At 51.2% G+C, this 22,414-nt stretch overlaps 1 protein-coding gene across 1 annotated transcript in view; it reads right to left on the bottom strand.

The window, feature by feature from the left end:
• The window catches only part of LOC123383605 (liprin-alpha-1-like), a 180,937-nt gene that overhangs the window by 100,477 nt on the left and 58,046 nt on the right, over nt 1–22,414 (bottom strand). The gene's annotated exons all lie outside the window — the stretch shown is intronic.

The following is a 22,414-nucleotide window of genomic DNA, read 5'->3' as shown; positions in this document are numbered from 1 at the left end:
TGCTGGTCTTGGGGCACCTAGACAGAGTGGAGCTTTGAAGTGGTGGCTTTGAAGGGACAGTGTGGATCCGGCCTTACCTGCTGGCAAACTGTTGCCCGTTCAGGGGACAGTGACAGAGGTCCCACCTGGACACTTGAGAGCTGAGCCCTGATTTGCCCCTCGCTGCCATCCCGGATTTGGACTTGAACCCCAGTGGAGCTGGAGGGGGTGGGTGCAGACGGGCTATTGTTCTGGCTGAATTCAAACTACAAGAGCACAGGCGTGGCACCCCAGAAAGCACCTACTGGTGTCCCCGGTTCAGACACGTGGGTGGAGCTTCAGCTCGATCGACTTCAAATAGACTTTCAGTCGCTTCCTGGCCCCGGTGAAATTTTACCAGCACTGGTGTGGAAGACGAGTCGGTTCTCATACACAGTCTTCTCTCGAAACACTTAGAAGTTCGATATTGCATTTGCGCGTGGGAAAAGTCTTGTCCTGTTTAGGTGTGAGGCGGCTGTCCCTTGTCTCTGTGCCAGATGGACCCTTCCAGCTCTGATGTGCTGGAGGAAGAGCGGACAGACCATCCTCTGAGCTACCCAGTAGGAGAAAAGTCCGCATTGTGCGAGCCAGATATTTCCCCGGAGAGGTGTTGAAGCAGCCCTCTAATAAATCACTTGAAACAATGGAGGTGTCAGAGCCCGAGTTATGGACGTCACTATTACCCTTCCAGGAAGTACTTGAAATCAGAACGGGTCCTGTTGTTTCTCTGAAGTGAGAAAGGCCATGTAATTTGACATTCCCTCACGTTGTTGGGCTCCTTCCTGTTTGGGTAACACTGTTGTTAGGACATAGTGAAGGCGTGAATTCTTTCTTGCTAGCTTGCTTTCTTGCTTTCTTGCTTTCTTGCTTGCCTTCTTCCTTGCCGATTTCTTGCTTTCCTTTCTTTTTGAATATTTATTTTTGAAAGAGAGACAGAGAAAGAGAGAGAGAGAGAGAGAGCACCACACAGTGGAGGGGCAGAGACAGAGGGAGACAGAGGCTCTGAAGTGGGTTCTGCACTGACAGCACAGAGCCCGATGGGGGCCTAGGACTCACGAATGGCGAGATAATGACCTGAGCCCAAGTTGGACGCTTAACAGACCAAGCCTCACAGGTTCCTGCGGAGGGACGTATTCTTAATGGATGACTTAAAGGCATGGGTGACTCTTTGTTTTCCAGAACATTTTCCTACTCGAATTGAAGCCGGAATGTTTCTGATGGTCTAAGATGCCCTTTGAGAGCAGCGTTAGAAATCCCACATGATGTTGCTTTTGTGTCTGATGTAGTCATTCCCGCACGGGGCTGTGGGTGGGCATTTGCTGGCCCGGCTGCCCAGCCCCCCGGAGCTTAGAGCTGACAAGCTGTGGCCAGAGAGCTTGTTGGGTGGCCTCTGAGAGCCATTCTCCCAGGCGTCCCTGACCCCGGGCCCTGCTCTTTTAGATGTGGAAAGCCTTGGCAGGCCAAACCGTGTCCAAACCCCAGGATGATGGATATGCTGATGAGACCTCTCGGAGACCGACCTGATTTTGTGGTGTGAGTCACCAGTGTCCTTCTGTCTCCCTTTTCCCAAAGATGATTTTCCTTTTGTTTTCATTTGGGTTGTCTGTGTTTCTTACAGTCCCCTGTGTGGGCTTCATTCCTCATTGGCTACACTTTTCAGAATGATGTAAGTGGCAAAGAGCAGAGATGGGGGCCAAGACCGTGAAAGTTTCTGGGCACCATGAGCACATCAAGGAAGAGACTATCTTCATGCTGGTGTGAAATTGGTCTTTTGAAGGGCATAGACACAGACCAGGGGGGACACAGCTTTCCTGTGAACCCACACGGGCACGACTTGGTCTGTCTTGGGAGCTCACGTTCCCACAACACGCGACTCCGTGCTTCTATGCGTGTGTTTGCATAGGTACGTGCAGGCTTAGAATCTCCCATCACAAACAGTTCCTGTATTGATGATTCTAGCATCTTGTGTTTAAGGGTGGAGATTGCGTCGAGGGACGTGGTCACCTACGCTCTCTGCAACGGGGGCTCCTGCCACACACGATGTCTCTGAATATCTTCAAAGTTAAACTCCCCTCCACGACTCTAATTTTCCTGCTTTGTCACTGAGCATGGGGTATACTGGAGAGCTGGGTTCTACGTACTGTGTTCTCATGAAAAGCCCCAAATAGGAGAGCCGAGGGATTTTCCCCTGGGAGAGCGGGCCCTGCACCTGACTCGGCATGGCCTTACGCTGCCACCTCTCCTGGTGGTGTTGCCTAGTCAGGAAGCGTAGGTAAAAGGAACCCTGAAAGTGTGCTCAGAATTTTATTTAGGCCGCACCAGCTCCCGTTTTTACCCTCCCGTCCCTACTGTGAAGGACTATCCCTCTGACCTGTTTGGGTCACCTGCGGTGCTTGACTTCCTCGGCCCCAATATCTTTCAGGAAACTGAAGCTGTTCTTGGCTGAGGCAGAGCCAGGAAATCATCCCCAAAAGAGGGTGAAGTCTGTAGTGTGGGTATTTTAGACACAGTGTACATTCCTCCCTGACTTGCTGAGCCCACACCTTCCACAGAAGCCACGTGAGGATGTCGAGGCCCTGGGAACTGACTCCCGAGCCGGTGAAGTCACCATTGCTCTCATCGTCATTTCTGTTCCCATGGCTTTGAAACATGCTGGATGTTGGGAGAACCCCTGGGACAGTTGTGGGCACCCTGTGGCCGTTCCAGGTGTTGGAGCCGGTTCTACCCCCGTCTCCATTCCCAAGGTCACTGGGCAGTGGCCAGGGCTGGTTTGCAGGCTGGTTTGCAGGGCAGGCTGCACCCCAGGTGGTGCAGAAACAGGAGGAGGGGGAAAGAGAAGGCAGAAAAGGGGAGGTGTCTGCCTGAAGGCCAACAGAGGCACAGAGGGCAGAGAAAAGCCTTCACGTGGTTCTAAAGCGTGTCAGCTCAGTTAGATGAGCAGACACCATGTTTTGTTTTTTTGTTTGGCTTGCTTTGGTTTTCCAAAAGGGGAATTAGTCAGTCCATGTCAGGCGAGAAAAGACAGGGAAGATCCCTGAAACAAAAGGGGTTTCGGCAGCTGCTTGGGAAGTTTCCTTCAAATCTTCATCCGGAGGTAGACTAGCCAGAGACCATTTCCTCTCATCATCCTAGTTCTTAATCCAGGGAATGAATGAGAGAGAAGCCCACACATATAGGTAGAGTAAGCAGAGTGTATAGGGAGAAACAGTGAGAGAGAGAGTCAGAGTCCCTATATTGTGGATGGCCTGTGGAAAATACACCCGCCCAATTTCAGTGCAGGGATTTATTGACAATGACTGGAAGCTGGCCTTGCTGCCTTGGTTGGGAATACTGCCGTGTAGCCGACGGTCATTCCAAAGACACCACAATAGCAGCGTCAAAGCCCTATGTGCCTTAGAAGGTATTGTCGCTTCCTCCAAGTTAGTCTTAGCCCACGGCAGGCATGGCAAGAGTGCCATAACTAAGTTCTCATGTAATTCACCTAGTCAATGAGTGGATAGGTCCTCATTTAATTGTCTTGCTTTTTTACAGCGTCTTCTCTGTTTTTGTTTCTTTAATGCCAGTTAGGTAATATGAAGAGTTATGTTACTTTCAGGTCTACTATTCCATAGATCACTCTGTGTTCATCATGACAAGGACACCGTTCAAACACCATCACCGATTTCACCACCCCCCAGTGCATCCCACCACCCCTGTGGTACTACCAGATTGTTCTCTAATCGGAAGAGTCTGTTTCTTGATTGTTCTCTCTCTGTCTCACTCTGTCTCTCAGTGTTTCCATTTGCTTGTCTGTTACTTCAGTTAAACATATGAGTAAAATTACTGGATGGTACTTTTTCTGATTGACTTATTTCACATACCATCATATTCTCTACCTCCATCTGTGTCCTATAGATGGATGTATACCTATATCTGTATCTATATCTATATAATAGATATATATTGATATATGAATAAATATATGTTTACATATATCTATATATCTATAGATTCATATAAACGTATAGAGATGTAGATACATTCATGGATATATTCATGGATATATATGTATAGGTATGTAATTATGTATATAAATATGTATAGACATATATGGGTATATGTGGATATATAAATATATATATACACATATGTTTGGATATAAATGAATACACATATGCATATATATTTTGATATATATATATATAAGTACATGTATATGGATATATACAGACATATATATGAATATATATATCAATCATATATATCCATATATCCATATCCATGTGTATATATCCATATCCATCAGTGATATATATATACGTATATATATATCAGTGATATATATATATATATGTATATATATCAGCAAAAACAAGGAATGAATACTTTCCATTTGCAGGGACATGTTTGAAGTAGTTAGTATTCTGCTAAGCGAAATAAGTCTGTGAGAAAAAGACAAATCCCATGCAATACTTTCACTCATATGTGGAATTGAAGAAACAAAGAAGCACAGGAAAAAGTTAAGGGATAAAGTGAAACTCTATTAGGATTCGCTGCCACGGACTTTTAAGAAATTCATTATGGAAACTGTCTCTCCCCACAACAGAAACCATTCATTGTATTTTACAGACTTTGGAAAATGTGGCCAACACTATCCCCAATCAGAAAGCAATCCTGAAATCATTAATGATTACCCAGCAATACTGCCCTTGGTTCCCCACACAAGGAAATTGTGGTCTTAACAATTGGGAACAAGTAGGGAAAACATTTAAAGCTGAGCATTCTGAGGGGGTAACATTCCCCCTGAGGTCATCCTCGCTTGGTCCGCTGTTGACACTGCCCCTCTCCCCTTGAGTTCACAAGATGTCTATAAAGATGTCAAATTACCCCGAATAGAGGAAAGACCTGAGCTTTTTGACAGTCAGCCTGTGCCTTTGGTGCCTTTGCAGACAAGAGATACTCTCCCTCCCTCCAAAGGGTGGGAGGACGTGGAGCCTCTAAAAACCTCACCGACCAGTTCCGACCAAGTCCTCGCCCCCATGCAAAAGAGAACACACGAAGGAACCCCATAAGGCTGGTCAATTCCAGCTGTTTCCGTCGTCAAGCAACATGGGCAATAGGTCCACGAAGGCCTGCTCTTTCCAATAGGAAAAGAATTGCAACAATCGGTTCAGCTGCATGTCCATCACAGCCCTTTTACCACGGGCACTTTTAAAACATACTTGTGGTACTTACTCCATGTGGGCCTGGACTGGGGCTCTCTTATGAGCCTCGTTTTGACTCCAGCCCAGTGTGCCGTCTGTGCCCAAGAGGTTCAGGCAGCTTGTGTGGTTCCTGCCCTACAGACCTTTGATATTGCTATTGCCGTGTCTTTCGAGTGACTGTCTGCTACAGAACAGTATAGCCAACCAAGGCAGCAAGCCCAGCTTCCACTCATTGTCAGAAACGATGCAGTGAAATAGTGTGGTGTATTTCACACAGGCGGTTTCTACTCCTACATGCCACGTCGGGGAGAGAGTCTGAACAGCACTGAAGAAGATCCAAGAGAAGGTCCTGATCAGCAGGGTGCACGGCGGGCAGAGGGGCATGGGTAGCAGGCAGGGGATGCGCACTCCAGGCCCAAGTCCACCGCCTCACGACAGACAGGCAGGCCAGTGACAGGAAGTGTCCCGCGGGAGCACCAGCAGCTTCCCTGGGGAAATGCCGAGCTGGTGGTGTTTCCAGGCGTGGGGTTTAATTCATCTTTTAAAGATCTCTGGGTTTTTAATTAATACGTGAGCTCTCTATTGTTAACGGTTGCCAATGATTTTCAAAATCTGAAACGTGCACGGGCACCTGGGTGGCTCATTTGGTGAAGCATCAGACTCCTGGTTTCACTCAAGTCATGATCTCGTGGCCCGCTAGTTTAAGCCCCGCGTCAGGCTCTGCACTGACAGTGTGGAGACTCCTTGGAAATCTCTCTCTCCCTCTTTCTGCCGCTTCCCAGTTTATTGTAAGTAAATAAATAAACGCATGAATACACACATACATACATACATAAATGAATAAATAAAAAAACAAATAAACCAATAAAATCACGCAAAAATTTAAACGTGCACGGACTCCTGGTGACTCAGTTGTGCGAGCTATCGACTTGTGATATAGGGGTTGTATGTTTGAGCAGCACACGTGTGTACGGATGACTTAAAAAAGATAAAATCTGTATGAACACTTTTAACATGCACGCGAAATAAAACATTGCAAAAGAGCCAACAATCTGCAGCCTCTGCGGGAGGGTACTGCGTCTCTAACACACCCCGCATGCACACATCAGTGTATAACTGATGCCTGGCAGGGATTTTCACGAGGGACAGGAAAACCAGCAGGGCCTGCAGGGACAATCTGGCAGCATCCACCAAAATTTTACATTCCACCTTCTGTGACCCGGCAATTCCTCTTCTAGAAATTTACGCTTCTTAATAATCACTTATGTCGATGACACAAGAGAACAAGACTTTTAACTTCAAAAACTGCATAGCGCCTGGATCCCATGGTCCAGAGAAGAAGGAAGTAGCTTGGGAGACTTGGGCCCTTCACAGGACTGGGGCTGAGCTGCCATCCGAAGGACGACAATCCCCCTAAACCCATGGAAGAGACAGGAGTGCTCGCACACGTTCGGGTAAAAAGGCTGCGTGAGTGTAATGTGGGCCTGTCTCCCCAGGTCCTGTTCTGGGGACGCAGGGGGCATCCCACACGAGGGGGCCCCAAGCGCTGAGGACGTGCTGCCACAGGCTGACCTTTCTGTGACTCGTGTTTCTCGGTCATGCCCTGGAAATTGAAGTCCACCACACTCTTGTCCACGTGCTTTGCCTTCAGGCTGTACTTGATGCCAAAGTCGCTCGAGTAATTTGAGGGGACTGGACAGGGCTCGGGGACAGAGACCGACGATGGACTGGTCTCTCGTCTATCACTCACGACAGCAACATTCCGGAATGAGGAGTCACCAGGACATGACGCACACGTTTGAAAACACCACCCACGGTCACACACCAGTGAGCCGGCCTCGGCCTACAACTTGTGCACTGGGCAGCGAGGACCCCAAGCCTGTGATGGGCACCTGCTTCCCGGGGCAGAAACGAGCCGCATTCCCACTCGGGAAAGTAAGCCTTTGGAAGCTACGCACTTACCATCCCTTTCCAAAGGGACAGGAAATGTCCACACCTGGCCACAGCACCCGTCCCTGGCTCATCTGATGACAAGCAAGAGGCGGAAGTAACCGGCTTGCTCAAGACACATCAAGTCCTCTGAGAAGGTGACACTCTTTCATTGGTAAAAAAGGTTCTAAAACATGGGCACAACTGAAAGGTCAGCCAATGACGTATTAGGGAGCACCCGTGTCCAGTAAAAGTGAACCATCATTAATTGAAAGGCTCGGGTTTACATTGTTAGGGGGGAAGTTAGCTCTTCACTGACCGGGCCCTAGAGCCGACTGTGCAGGGAACACTGCTCAGAAAGACAGCTTCCGTGGCAGTGACACAGGACCCACACCCAGAGAGCACAGTCTTCCCCAGAGGAGACACCGCACTCGCCAGGAAACCACCTCCGGGGACATTGGCCTCTCCCCCCGCTCGACTGGCCTCAGGCCTTACCTTTCTGAGAGGCGTGTTTCTCAGTTTTCCCCTGCTATTCAAAGCCCACAGCAGAGTGCAATTACCACAAGAAGGGAAACACGTTTTTAGAGGTCTCCAAAACAGGTCGTCTGATCCCAGAATGCATGTGAAAGGATTGAAACCACAAACCGTGTTATTTTTTGACCTCTGCCTTCCTAAGCCATGGGCAGGCCTACCTCACGCCCAAAGCTCTGGGGATGGAAACTTTCGGCCATGAAACATTCTGCAACGCCCAGTAGGCAGTGCGGGTGGACCAGTAGCCACCCGCAGGCCCTGCACGGCAAGTTGTGCTCATGGACTTCAGCCCCCCAATGCCAACCCTCAGCGACCCCCTCCCGCCACACGCACACCTGCTTTTCCATGAGCTCTTCCAAGAACAATACTATCATCAGTCACGACAACGGGCATGGTGGGGGGGCATCTGCGCACACGGCCCTAGGAGACAGGAATCCCCGTCGCCCCGTTTCACAGGCAGTTAGCGCAGAACCGCAGCTGACATGTAGTAAAGCCTGAATGCAGACAGAGGGTTAACTCCAAAACCCAACTGCCGTGATGTAAAACAGGCTATACACGGCCCTCAGTCAGAGACTGAGAGACTGAGGCCCAGAGGCGCCAGGACACTGGGCCTTAGCCCTGGAAACGGGCACGTGTGCGGCACTCTGCCATGTCTGCCCTGAACACCGCTGGGTCACAGTGATACCCATGCAGGGAGGCTGGCTAGAAATGGTCCCCACGGGCACAGTCTTAGGCAGTGGAAGGCTGTCTGTCCCTGGTCTATCTGATCTGTAGATACCAATGTGGGGGATTTCTACAAGAAACAGTGTTCCTCTTCTCACTTCTTAACCTGGCAAATCATCTCAGAGTCAGGGACTGGGGCGGGGGGCTTCTAGAAGCTCTGCACCTGGACGGCCACCCCACAGGCCTGAGTCGAGGCGCTATCTCGAGAGGCCCAGTGCATACCCTGGTCTAGAGGGAAGGGCTCCATCACCTGCACTCTGGTTCCCATGATGCCTCACTCACCTGGTCAACGCTGTCCACCTGGACACCAAACTTGCCTCGAATGCCCCTGATGGAGTGGACCTGGGACGAGCGCTTGGAGAGCTTCGACTGACACTCGTGGCCGACAGCTGACTGAAACAGGTCGCAGAGCAAAGGTGTCAGCTGCCGGGCATAGCAGCTGTATCAGACACCCCCGGGCATGGTCCTCGGGGAACAGGCCCCCTCCTTTGTCCACACCAGGGCTCCTCCTGGGAACAGGCTCTGTGTGCAAGCTGGTGGAGGAGGGATCCCCGAAGCCACCCAAGACCCTACCAGGTGGGGCTTGTGATCTGAGGGGCGTGGGGCAAGGGCCACGAGGCCGGGACCATCCACAGCCGAGTCTGACACCTGGCACCCACAGATGGCGATACAATCACTAGCTCTGTAAAGCGAGGCACTTGCCTACCGTGGGGCGTAGGAATGAGGACCAGAGATTTGCGGCGACAGGCGGAGACAGACTCACGCTCTTGGTGACACCATGCACTCCACCACTCTACACAGAAACTGCAATTGCAACGCCCGCTCTAGCCACATACAGGGTCTGCCACGCAGGAAAGTCTAGGCTTCCCGCCACTCTGGCCTCGGCGGGGTCAGCCACCCGTAGCCTCCGTGCCACCCCGGGCACCACAGCACTTTGCAAACAAAGCTTCTGGAATGCAGCCCCCACCGAGCCTTTATATATAAGCCCGTTTCTGAGATCTGCCCACCAAATTCAGTAAATGCCAGATGTGCCACATCCTCCAAAGCCGAAAATATGGACTACCCAGCTCCCAGGCAGCCCCCGGCCCGGCCTGGCCTCCCAGCCCCAGGCTCTGTCCCCAGTGTGGACGGCCCAGACGTGTGACCCAGTGTGGGCATCTGAACCTTCCCTCTTACTGCCTGGGACACGGTGCATAGACACCCCTCCGCCTGGTCTCTCCAAGGCCTTACAAGATACCTGGGTCAGGAGGAGCCGGGATGAAGAGGAAATCAGGAGGCCCTTCTCAGCACAGTTCAAGGGGGAGAGCGGCGAGGTTTATTCCAAACGTCGGAGCCCTGCCACTCTCTCCCCTCCCCGGCTCTGCTCTGATGTCCATCCTGCCTGGAGACCTGAGGCACACTGGCCTCCCACAGCCTCCAGGCGTCCACTCAAAAGTGCTGACAAAGCTCCCCTGGAGGACAGCCTGCGGAAGGGACTCCCCGGCACAAAACCTAGCAGAAAGAAGTTGTAAGAGAGTTTCTCTAAGAGTACTGCCAGAGATGCAGAGTGGCAATTTTTCCAAGATTTTTTTTTTTCATCAAAACAGGTTGATCCACCTGAGAAAATCATGCGTATAACTAGGCATCAGCACCAGGCAGGACGTGGTCTGAATGCCTAGTCTCATGCTCCAGGCAGCGGGTTGGGCCAAGGCCAGGAACGAGCCCAGGAGCGAGAGCAGGAATGAGGTCCGCCTCACTGGCTCACCTGCAGACGAGGGCAGGATGCCAGACGGCAGTGCAGACTGGGGCCTGGCGGCTACCACACCCGCCCAGGCCACACTCATGCAAACACGTGCCTGCCTGAGCAGGGTTTTGCTCTCCAAGACTCCATCACCTTCTCCTCAAATCTTAACACAGGGATCTCAGGGCTCTTTCCAACTCAGAGAGGACAGGTTACAAATAACTTCAGAGTTATGCATTTTTGAGTCTCATTTTTTTATCTTTATTTTTGATTTTGAGTGAGACAAAGACAGAGCATTTCAGGGAGGGCAGAGATATTGAGAGAGAGAGAATCCCTAGGAGGTTCTGCACTGACATTAGACAGCCCGATGCAGTGCTCAAACCCAGGAACCGTGAGATCATGACCTGAGCCGAAACCAGGAGTCAGACACATAATAGACTGAGCCACCTAGATTTCTGACAAGCTGGTCCAATCTGGAAGAGCTGGAAGCCAAACTTGCTTACAGGTGGAGGGAGGCACGGAGAGAGGGGCTGTGAGCCCATGGCAGCACCCCACCAAATTCATCTGTAAGGGCAGTCTCCCCACTATACCAGGTGTAGACACCTGAGCATTTCCGTCAGCTGTCTGGGTACCATCACTGCACCGGCTGGTAACTCATGAGATATCGCTGAGCACCTGCACGGTGCCAGGCCAGGCACGAGGTAACGAGGACAGGTCCCAGCCCCAGAGAGCCTCCACGGAAATACAGTAATGTCCAGGGTGAGTGAAGGACCACAGGCAGAAGACACGGGGGAAAGGCAGCTGCAGACAGGCTGGCGGGAAGGAGGGCTCCTCAGGGAAGCTTCGGGGCCTAGTAAGGCCAGAGCCCAAGGTGTTGAGAGGACAACAGAAGCAGAGAAGCCAGCAGTGACAGCTTTGTTGTTACTGCCATCAAGCTTCTCCTTGACAGATTCATTGTTTGCCCCAATGTGTCATTTTGCCAACCCAGAGCTAGAGACCCAGACAGACCATGAATTTCTCTCCGTTCCAAATCCCTACAACCCCATGGGCACAGGCTTTGTTTCAGGAAGGAAAGGCCTCTACCTGTTTCTCTCACTGTCCGAAGCACACGGGGGTGACGGGTTGTCTGTACTGCAGAAGGCAACCAGGCAACTTTGTAGAATCCAAAGATGAGTCCACTCCCCACTCTGCCTGTCTAGATATCTCCGGGAATGACAGTCACACCAGGAAACGTCCCTGTCTGTTTCCTGTAGCTCACTCTTGGTCCAACCCCAGCGTAGGCAAATTCCAGACCTGGTGTGCGGTGCCCCTAGGACCCCCCAAATATCTGCTCTGTGTGAACACAGTTCAGCGTGGCTCACTGTGACCCAGTGGTGCAGTTCTGCACTTGGCTCAACACTGAACCCGATCTGAGCAGCATCTGGAATTACAAGGGACGGGTTAGAATTATAGACCAGAAATTCCGTATCAGCTGATGGCTTCCCGTCTATGCAGAGCAGAGGCAGACATCTGTTGGGTCAGAATAAGAGACACTGTTCAAACTGGGAAATTCACCTCTACAGGGAGGTCTGCAGAATGTACACAGGTACCGCCCTGGAGAAACGTGTAACACCCCCCCCCCCCCCCCCCCCCTACACCGTAGTCTCTTGCATGGGGCGTGGAATAGAGCGGCCGAGCTCCGGGTGTCTCAGGACAGAGGATGCAAAGTGCCACCAAAGGCTGACGTGTGCAGTCAACCATGCTGAACCCTATAGCTGGATGGCAGAGGAAGGTCGCCCACTGTCCTCAGAGAGTGCTCTCTCCCGGACTCACGGGAAGTGACTCTACACAGAGGGCCATGTTGGACTGTTCTGTCAAGGTCGTCAATGCCTGAAGGACAGCAAAGCACCTGCTGGCTGAAGCATCGCCTGCGCACTGAAGGACAGCCCCAGATCTGGTTCTGGCACCAGCTGGCTGAAGGCTCGCCTGTGCCGGGAAGGAGAGTCTCTGATCAGGTTCTGGTCTGCAGACTGGCTCAGATGAGGCTGGTGGTGAACTGGGGGCAGCAGTGACACCAACACCCACACTCAAGATGCTTCTGGGCTTCTGTCCTCCACCCAGAGCCCCCCCACCGCCCCCCAGTAAGGCCTTCTGCCACATTGCCCACACCCCGGCACACATGAGAATCCTAAAAGAGCTTCTAAAACGCAGGAACACCTCATGAGAAAGGTCAGTCAACAGAGGAGGATCTCACCTTCACCGCCTGGACTCAAAGCTCTTCTGCAAGAAGTCTGAGCCCCTGCTTCGCCAACTCTGTGCCCACAGTGAACCGGCACATTCTGCGAACACCGACCTTGTCCATCCGGTCCTGCCAAATGCCAAACTTCCTGCCATAACCATGAGAGGCTTTTGTTCCTCTTTCAAGCTCTTTTCCTTGAGGGTCTGGTGTTCTTAAAAATCATTCTCTCTCAACTTGTGTATGCTTGAAGGGAAGGAAGGGAAGGGAAGGGACAGAACTGGGAATGGTGGGAGGGCGTCGGTGCCTTCTAAGATGACACGTGAGGTCACGTGGTGGGATCTCTACACCACTAGGCCCCATTCCTCCACACCCCCAGTCCCTGCCTTTGCCAGTCTCCTCTTAGTCTGCCAGGCCCATCTTGTCAGTAGAGCTCAGAGTCAAGTTTACAGGGAAAACAGAAACTAATGTGCTCCGGGCCAGTGAGTCATCCCAAATCCAAGAGTAGCTGACCTAAAATGGGAATTTTCTATATTCATATGGAGAAAAGGTTCTCTTTCATCAGGGAGTGGGATTAGGAGAAGCACTTTTGCAAGCCTCAGCTCATAGCAGAGGTGGAAACCAAGTCAACAATCCCACATCGCAGAGACTCTGAGGACGCTAGTCAAAGACAGTGAGGCAAAACGTTTAGACAGCATCTCTTTACTTGAAGTACTACTGCTTTCACATATTCTTACACCTTCGAAGGTGACACAAGACACTATCAGAATTTATCATCTAAAGCCCCTTTCTACATTTAACACCGGGAATAGTGAAGCAGATCACAAGCTGTGGTCAAAATATGGCAGGTCAAGAAGCGTTTAGAGCTGTCACAATCAGGGGACCACAAAATGGCACAAAGGCCACCCCACAGGGCTGTCCAGGGGTCACCACGTCCACACATCTGGATGGCAATCCCAGAGTATAGCGAAAAAGCAAACCAGCCCTTGGCCACTGCCCAGTGTCCTTGGGAATGGAGACGGGGGTAGAACCGGCTCCAACACCTGGAACGGCCACAGGGTGCCCACAACTGTCCCAGGGGTTCTCCCAACATCCAGCATGTTTCAAAGCCACGGGAACAGAAACGACGATGAGAGCAATGGTGACTTCACCGGCTCGGGAGTCGATTCCCAGGGCCTCGACATCCTCACGTGGCTTCTGTGGAAGCTGTGGGCTCAGCAAGTCAGGGAGGAACGTACACTGTGTCTAAAATACCCACACTACAGACTTCACCTCTTTTGGGGATGATTTCCTGGCTCTGCCTCAGCCAAGAACAGCTTTATTTTCCTGAAAGATATTGGGGCCAAGGATGTCAAGCACCGCAAGTGACCCAAACAGATCCGAGGGATGGTCCCTCACAGTAGGGATGGGAAGGTCCAATCGGAAGCCGGTGCATCCTAAAGAAAAGTCTGAGCAGAGTTTCAAGGTTCCTTTTACCTACACTTCCTGACTAGGAAACACCACTGGGAGAGGTTGGCAGCATAAGGCCATGCCGATTCAGGTGCAGGGCCCGCTCCCCCATGGGACAATGCCTCGGCTCTCCTATTTGGGGCTTTTCATGAGAATATGGGACTTAGAAAGCAGCTCCCCAGTATACCCCACGCGCAGTGACAAAGCAGGAAAATTAGAGTCGTGGAGGGGAGTTTAAGGTCGAAAGTATTCAAAGACATGGTGTGTGGCAGGAACGCCCACTTGCAGAGAGCGTAAGTGACCGAGTCCCTTGATGAAATCTCCGCTCTTGAAGACAAGATGCTAGAATCATCAATACAGGAACTGTTTGTGATGGGAGATTCTAAGCCACCACATACCTATGAAACACATGTATAGAAGCATGGAGTCACGTGTTGTGGGAACATCAGCTCCCAAGACCGATCAAGTCATGCCCGTGTGGGTTCACAGGAAAGCTGTGTCCCCCTGGTCTGTGTCTCTGCCCTTTCAAAAGACCAATTTCACACCAGCATGAAGATAGTCTCTTCCTTGATGTGCTCATGGTGCCCAGAAACTTTCACGGTCTTGGCCCCCATCTCTGCTCTTTGCCACTTACATCATTCAGAAAAGTGTAGTCAATGAGGAGTGAAGCCCACACAGGGGACTGTAAGAAACACAGAGAAACCAAATGAAAACAAGAGGAAAATCACCTTTGGGGAAAGGGAGACCGAGGACACTGGTGACTCATACCACAAAATAGGGTCAGTCTCCCATGGGTCTCATCAGCACCCCCTCATCCTGGGGAATGGACATGGTGTGGCCTTCCTAAGATTCCACATGTGAAAGAGCAGGGCCCGGGGTCAGGGACGCCTGGGAGAACGGCTCTCAGAGGCCACCCAACAAGCTCTCCGGCCACAGTGTGACAGCTCTCAGCTTGGGGGGACTGGGCAGCCGGGCCACCAAATGCCCACCCACAGCCCCGTGCAGGAATGACTACATCAGACACAAAAGAAACATCATGTGGGATTTCTAACACTGCTCTCAAAGGGCATCTTAGACCATCAGAAACATTCCGGCTTCAATTCAATTGAGAAAATGTTCTGGAAAACAAAAAGTCACCCATGCATTTAAGTCATCCATTAAGAATACACCCTTCCAGGGGCACCTGGGGGCCTCAGTCTGTGAAGCGTCTGACTTTGGCTGAGGTCATTATATTGCCGCTCGTGAGTCCCAGCCCCACACTGGGTCTGTGCTGTCAGTGCAGAACCCACTTTGGATCCTCTGTCTCCCTCGCTCCCTGCCCCTCCCCCGTTGCGGCGCTCTCTCTCTCTCTCTCTCTCTCTCTCTCTCTCATTAATAAGCATCAATAAAGAAAAGAAAGCAAGAAAGCAAGCAAGTAAGAAAGAAAACATGCCTTCACTAAGTCATGACAACAGTGTTGTCCAAACATGAAGGAGCCCAACAACGTGAGCGATTCCTAGGTTCCGTGGACTTTCTCACTTCAAAGAAACAACAGGAATCATTTCGATTTCAAGTACTTCCTGGAAGGGTAATAGTGACATCCCTAACTCAGGCTCTGACAATTGTGTCCATTTTTTCAAGTGATTTCTTGGAGGGCTGCTTCACACCTCGCGGGGGAAATATCTGGCTGGTACAATGTGGACTTTTCTCCTACTGGGAATCTCAGAGGATGTGCTGTCCCCTCCACCTCCAGCACATCAGTGCTAGAAGGGTCCATCTGGCACCGAGACCAAGGGCAGCAGACTCACACCTGAACAGGACAAGACTTTTCCCACCCGCAGATGTAAACTCGAACTTTTACAGGTTTCAAGAGAAAACTATGTATGAGACCCGACTCGTTTTCCACACGAGTACTAGTAAAATTTCACCTGGGCCAGGAAGCAAATGAAACACCGTTTTAAGTCGATCAAGGGGAAGCTCCACCCATGTGTCTGGACTGGGGACACCCAGTGGGTGCTTTTTGGGTTGCCACACTGGGGTGCTCCTGTGGCTTGAATTCAGCCAGAGCAAAAGCCTGTGTGGACCCACCCCCTCCAGCTCTACTGGGCCTCAAGTCCAAATCCGGGATGGCGGCGAGGGGCAAATCAGGGCACAGCTCTCAAGTGCCCAGATGCGACCCCTGTCACTGCGCCCTGAAAGGGCAACAGTTTGCTAGCAGGTAAGGCAGGATCCACACTGTCCCTTCAAGGCCACCTCAAATCTCGCTCCCCTCTCTCTAGGTATCCTAAGCCTGGCACGAATTTCCCAGATGCAATCTACTGTGGACGCAGTTTTAAACATCAGACTCAAATCTCAGTCCCGGGAGGGGAAACCAGGCAGTGTCTCGCCGGGGCGCCCATTCACAAACGAAACAACGGCAGAACGAAAGTTGTGTGATTTGTACACAGTCTCTGCCTCTCCAGCCAAGTGTGCCCCATGGCCCCGAGCTGGAAAGAGGCCACCCAACTGCATGCACGACTTCAGCTGCCTGCAGTTCGGACCAGGGGAAACTGTCACACGAAAGGACAGGGTCTCTGGGGAGGGCCGGTGAGGCTAAATCTCCCGGAAGGTGAAGGTGAAAGAGGGCTTTGCCTGTTGTTCTAGACTCATCAGGAAAACTCGGCAAGGCCACACCATTCCTGGTCCTTCTGGAAGCCAGCTTCATCAGAGGGCAGGGTGAGCACCTGTGCCTGATTCCTCACATCCTGCCTGGCAGCCATGCCCACGGTCCATATGCTCCTGCTCCCCAGCTCCTGAGTTCTCTTTGAAACCCCAGGCAACACTGGAAACTGAGCTGGATTTTTTAAATGTTATTCATTTGTATTGATTGATTGATTGATTGATTGACTGATTGATTGATTTTCAGGTAATCTCTACACCTAACGTGGGGCTCAATCTCACGACCCTGTGACCCCGAGATCAAGAGTCACATGCTGTTCCAACAGAGCCAGGCAGGCGCCCTCTTGATTACACCTTTCAAACAACAAAATATCCTCCCAGAAAATTTCTGTCCTGATCTGATCTTCGCACACCCAAAGGGAGAATCCCTCCCTTTCCTTGCTTGGGGACTCACTCCTGTGTTCTGAGTGGAGGGAACACAATGGTGACAAGGGACATACCTTTCTTTTTTCTTTTTTGTTATAATTTTATTTTTTTTATTTCTGAAAATTTACCTCCTAATTGGTTAGCATATACTGCAGCAATGATTTCAGGAGTACATTCTTTAGTGCCCCTTACCCATTTAGCCCATCGCCCCTCTCACAACCCCTCCAGTAACCCTCAGTTTGTTCTTCATATTTATGAGTCTCTTCTGTTTTGTCCCCTTCCCTGTTTTTATATTATTTTTGTTTCCCTTCCCTTATGTTCATCCCTTTTGTCTCTTGAAGTCCTCATATGAGTGAAGTCATATGAGTTTTGTCTTTCTCTGACTGACTAATTTCACTTAGCGTCATATCCTCCAGTTCCATGCATGTAACTGCAAATGGCGAGATTTCATTCATTTTGATAAGGCACCGCCCTTTCTTCCTGGCGGAAGGTGAGAGGCTGCTCACAGGTCTCTCTCTGAAACCCAGTGATCCACTGAGGAAATCCTAGGCATCTGGAGGGATCCGTGTGTAACACGATGAAGAGGAAAAACGTCAGGAGGACGTCTGCCGCCAGGGCAAGTCGTCAGGCGTGCAGACCTTTTCAGGACTCCAGGACATCCTCCCACACTCCACACGGCTTTGTGAAGAAATCCGAAGGAGGGAAGGAGGAAGTGCATTTGACTAACCAAATGGCTCAACCGGTTTTCAGACACATTGAGAAAATACAGAAAATGACAAGTTTCCAAAGATTTATAGCTGCGTAAAGTTTTCTCTTGGTGCCAACAGAAATCACTGCTGCAACCTGCCAGCATACATCTCCTCATGGCCTCCTGTGTTTATTCCTTGTAAATGAGGACTTTGCTACACGTGAAAAAAACCTATTACTGTGAGTTAAACACATACTCACACACGCAAACACACACATCCACACCCACCCCCCCCAACCCCCCCCCCCCACACACACACACACCACCTGCGTGACTAACCAGATTAAGCATCCAACTTTCGACTCAGGTCATGATCTCGAGGCTTGTGGGTTCGAGCCCTGCGTCCACCTCTGGGCTGTAAGCTGGGAGCCTGAAGCCTGCTTCTGATTCTGTGTCTCCCTCTCTCTCTGCTCCTCCCCTTCTTACATCCTATCTCCGTCTCTCAAAAAGAAATAGACATGAAAAAATATATAAACAACCCAAGGAAACCTCTCTGAAGGGACCGTGATGCAGCTGAGAGACAAGCACGGCACAGGGACCGCTGTCTGGATTAGAGCAGGGTGACTCAGGGAGCAAGGGAGAAGCCAGCTGCATTCCTCATGAACGGTCACTGCGACTGCAGAGAGACCAAGACACCAATTCATCAAGCCACCGACTCCCCACCGACTCCCACAAATGATACACCAACCTCGACAGGCACTGCACTGTCACGAATTACAGAGTAGAGAAATCAAGTCCTCTCTTCCCCTAGAAACCAGCCAGTGCCAAGCACGCACCGCTTACCTCTGTGAGCAACTCTGTCACACTCAAGAACCACAGGTCCCCCGAGCATCCCATCTACACATCCGTTTGGTCAAGCATGTCACCGAGGCCGGCCCAGGCTCAAGGGGAGGCCTTAGACTCCACCTCTCAAAGGGAGTTGGAGACAAGCAACTACCTCCCATCGTGACTTTGATGTCATCATAGGCCACGTTTCAGCAGGTCTAAGACGTCACCGCTTGTAGGAAGCATCCTGATGTCACACGAATCAAAATGTGAAAGCAAGATCAAGATGGAATCGTGACGTGTAGGACTTACACGCTGATTTGTGATGGGAGACGTGTCTCCGCTGCCGGTGCAGCTCAAAGTTTGAACCCGGGCTACCTTACGTTCCAAAGTGAGGGCCAGGGAGCAGTCGTTCCAGGCTGAGACCATCTATCGCATGGAGGGGATCCCTAAACAGCTACTAACGTTTTCTATTCTAGAAACTTCTGCACAAATGCCAAAGGAAGATGTACAGTAAACCCTCATGAATCCATCACCCATCTTCCACCAGTATCAACCCACATGGTCTCTTAATCATTGATGCATACCCTGACCTAACCCAGGGCGTCGAATTCCCAGAGGGTGGGTGAATTCACGTGTAAATACTGGGACATATGGTGGCACCGTGAGCCCTTTCTGTTGTCCTCCTTGCAATCCACGTGGCTGAGCGATACATGTCGCTTTATTACCTAGATGCCACTGGGTAAATCTGAAGTGGATGTGCCAGGGCTCACACTGAGCACACGTGAGTTAGCAGGTAAGTAAGGGGACAAAACGGTTAGAATACTACCGCATGGGGAAGGGAGGGGAGTAAGAACCAGGGTGGGGGCAATTCAGCCGCAGTTTTCCTTGAAATAATGTGTGTGGTGGCACTTTGAGCAAAACATGAAAAACAGGAGCACCTCGGTGGCTCACTTGGCTGAGTGTCCAACTTCGACTCAGGTCATGATCTCACGATTCATGAGTTGAAGCCCTAGGTCGGGCTGTTTGGTGACAGCTCAGAGCATGGAGCCTTTTTCGGATTCTGTGTCTCCCTGACTCTCTTCCCCTCCCCCAGTTGCACCCTGTGTGTGTCTCTCTCCCTCTCAAAAATAAACAACCGTTACAAAATTTAAAAGAAACAAAAACCAGGGTCACTCAGCTGCCACAGTCAGGGGAGTATACAACTCCTGATACCTGGGTCGTGGGTCTGTGCAGAAGTTACTTAACATCTTTAAAAATAAACCGAAATTAGGGGAACCTGGGCGGCCCAGTCAATTAAGCACCTGACTCTTGATTTCAGCTCAGATCATGATCTCTCTGTTGGTGAAAAAGTTCCCACATCAGGTTTGTGCTGACATTGGAGGGCCTGCTTGGGACTCTCTCTCCCTCTCTCTGACCCTCCTCCCCTCTCCCTCTCTCTCAAAAGATATCATTTTTAAAGTTTAAAAATTAACATAAGTAAAAAAGAAAATAAGATGTTGGAGACTAAGACAATCTTAGCCCTCTATTTTTGCAATGTGACAATGCCTTACTCACTGCTTTAATTACGAGTGAAAATTTTTTTTATTTTTGTAACTTTATTTTTATAACTTTATTTTGAGACAGAGTACATGCGTGAGTGGGGGAGGGGAGAGAGAGAATCCCAAGCAGGGTCTGTGCTGCCAGCCCAGGGCTCGATGCGGGCCTCAAACCCACAAACCATGAGATCGTGACCTGAGCCGAGGTCAAGAGTCAGACGCTCAACCGACTGAGCCGCCCAGGCTACCCTAATTAAAAATTTTTAAATTAACTGACATTATTATTCTCCTGAAAATGTTTACAAATAGCTTTTACTTAATTTTCCGAGAGCATCCCGGCCTGAAAACCAGAGCCACGGCCCTGAAGCACGGAGGCTAGGCTGTGGGCCTCCCCTCAGCACCAGTGGAGAAAGGTTCTGCTTGCCTCCTCTAAGGACGGCTGGCCGGACGCACTGAAAACAATCCAAGCAAGTGGGACGGCAGCCACCATTTGCGCAGGAGAGGCTGACCTACCCTCTAACTGCTGGATGTGCTCTGGTGTGTGTGCCCCGAAACCCTGTGGGCGGCCACCATGCCCATGGCTCACAGCGGACGGAGGCCTTGGAGGCGGCACAGTGGGACACAGGCCTCCCTGCGCCTGGCCCTCACCACAGCCCAGCCTGGCTGGCATCCTGGCGTCCAGACCTGATGCTGCTTCCTCTCACGTGTGGGCAGGGTGGTTTCCTCTTGCATCGCTGTCTCCCCCGCACGTCCTAGTGCCTTTCCAGACTGGTTCCTGTCTCAGGGGTCCCTGAAAGTGCCTTCTACCAAAGCAGAGAACACTCACCCTCACCAGGCACACATACGCTCGTGGCTAGGAGAGGCCCAGCACACTCGAGTGAGAACATCAACCGGCAGTAATCCTGATGCACGCCAGGGGTCCTCTTGACTATTTTCCATCTTCCCCTTTCTTCCTGGACACTCTTGGGCCTGTCGTGTGACCCGAGAGTCCTCTTCCCCGTGGGAGGGTTGGGCCCATCCTCCCCACCCTGATGCCTCCGGGGTAGGACCGGGCAGAGCAGGCCTTCTCCAGAAACAGGTGGACTGGGGAGGTGGTCCCGTCTATGTCCAAATCTCTGGAACCTGTGCATGTGACTTTATTTGGAAAAGCAGTCTTTGTAAGTGCAGCTACGTGGAGGACCTGGAGACCACCCTGGACTCCCTGGGGAGGGGGCTGTACACGGATGAATGTTCTTAAAAGAGGAGTCAGGTAAGATACAGCGAGAAGGGACAGGGCACGGGGGCCAGCAAGCACCGAAGCCGGGCAGGATGGAGCCTCCCTGCTCCCGCTGAAATCTGCCCACGCACTGGGTGGTGTGGACACAGCGCTGGCCTCAAGTCAGGACTGGGAAAGGTGCCGCAGGAAGACAAGGAGGAGAATCAGCAGAATCCACGCCACTTCTTCCCACCGAGGACTCAAGCGACAGGGGGGTAAGAGAAAGCAGAACGTCAGAGATGTTGAGAAACACCATCAAGTGGAGCCACATCATCAGGAAGGAGGCAACAACCCCTCTTGGGCATGCGCCTGCTGCCCCTCTGCAGGGGCCATGGGGACAGACCCCTCCCAGTACCGCGGAGCACCCACCTGGGAGGTGGCAGGACTCGGCCAGCAAAAGGCGAGGAGGAACGTGTGAAGTCACAATTACATTCAGAACACTCGACGTGACACACAAGAAAGGACCTTAAGGGCCGCAGTGAGGAGGGTAGAGTGGCCTCAAGGAGGAGCGTGTAGCGGTAGGAGAGTCAAGGGTATTCGGTGGGACCTGCCGGGTCTGTGCAAAGGCCTGCAAGCCCCGGAACATTCAGTATGGGGCGAGCACAGCCAAGGATGGCTAACGCGTGTTCTCAGAGAGGCCACACCCCTCGGACATCTGCTCGGTGCTTGGTCTGTTTCTCAACTGACATTTCTTTTTTAAGCATAATGGGATTCACCAAATCAAGTTTTAATAAACCGTGTGCAACCTAATGTACCTGTGGGGAATTGGTCTGTTTCCAGAAACTCTCAGATGCCGAAGGCTTGCCCAGCTTTGGTGGGGAAAAAACAGAATCCTAGACGTAAAACGCAGGGAAGCACTTTGTTGTTCCAAACCTCACACTTAACACTAAGGACTAGGAAGTGCAGAAACTAAAGATCAGCCAGCAAAGGTTCTGAACAGGAAGACACAGAATGACCTAACTATGCCCTGACAGAAAGGAGAAGGGAAGTCTTACTCCACAGAAAGAAACTATGTATCCCTCACAGCAGTAAACGATGGGCCCTGGCGGGAGAGACAGTACAGGAAGAGGAAATCCCAGCGATTGTCAGCTGTGCCCTCCACACAAGGCCCACGGGTCAGGGCGTCCATCCCTTGACCCAATGGCCATAAGCTCTCTGTGGCGGGGAGGGAAGGAACCATCCCAGAGTCGCCTGAGCTATGAGGGATCTTGTGCCAGAGCCTCCTGAGGTGGCCTCGTGAGGGCTGCTTCGGAATCTGTGTCTTCTCCTGTCTCTGC

The sequence above is a fragment of the Felis catus genome (assembly GCF_018350175.1).
Source record: "Felis catus isolate Fca126 chromosome D2 unlocalized genomic scaffold, F.catus_Fca126_mat1.0 chrD2_random_Un_scaffold_51, whole genome shotgun sequence".
In the NCBI taxonomy this organism is placed as follows: Eukaryota; Metazoa; Chordata; class Mammalia; order Carnivora; family Felidae; genus Felis; species Felis catus.
This window is presented reverse-complemented; position numbering and strand designations above follow the sequence as displayed.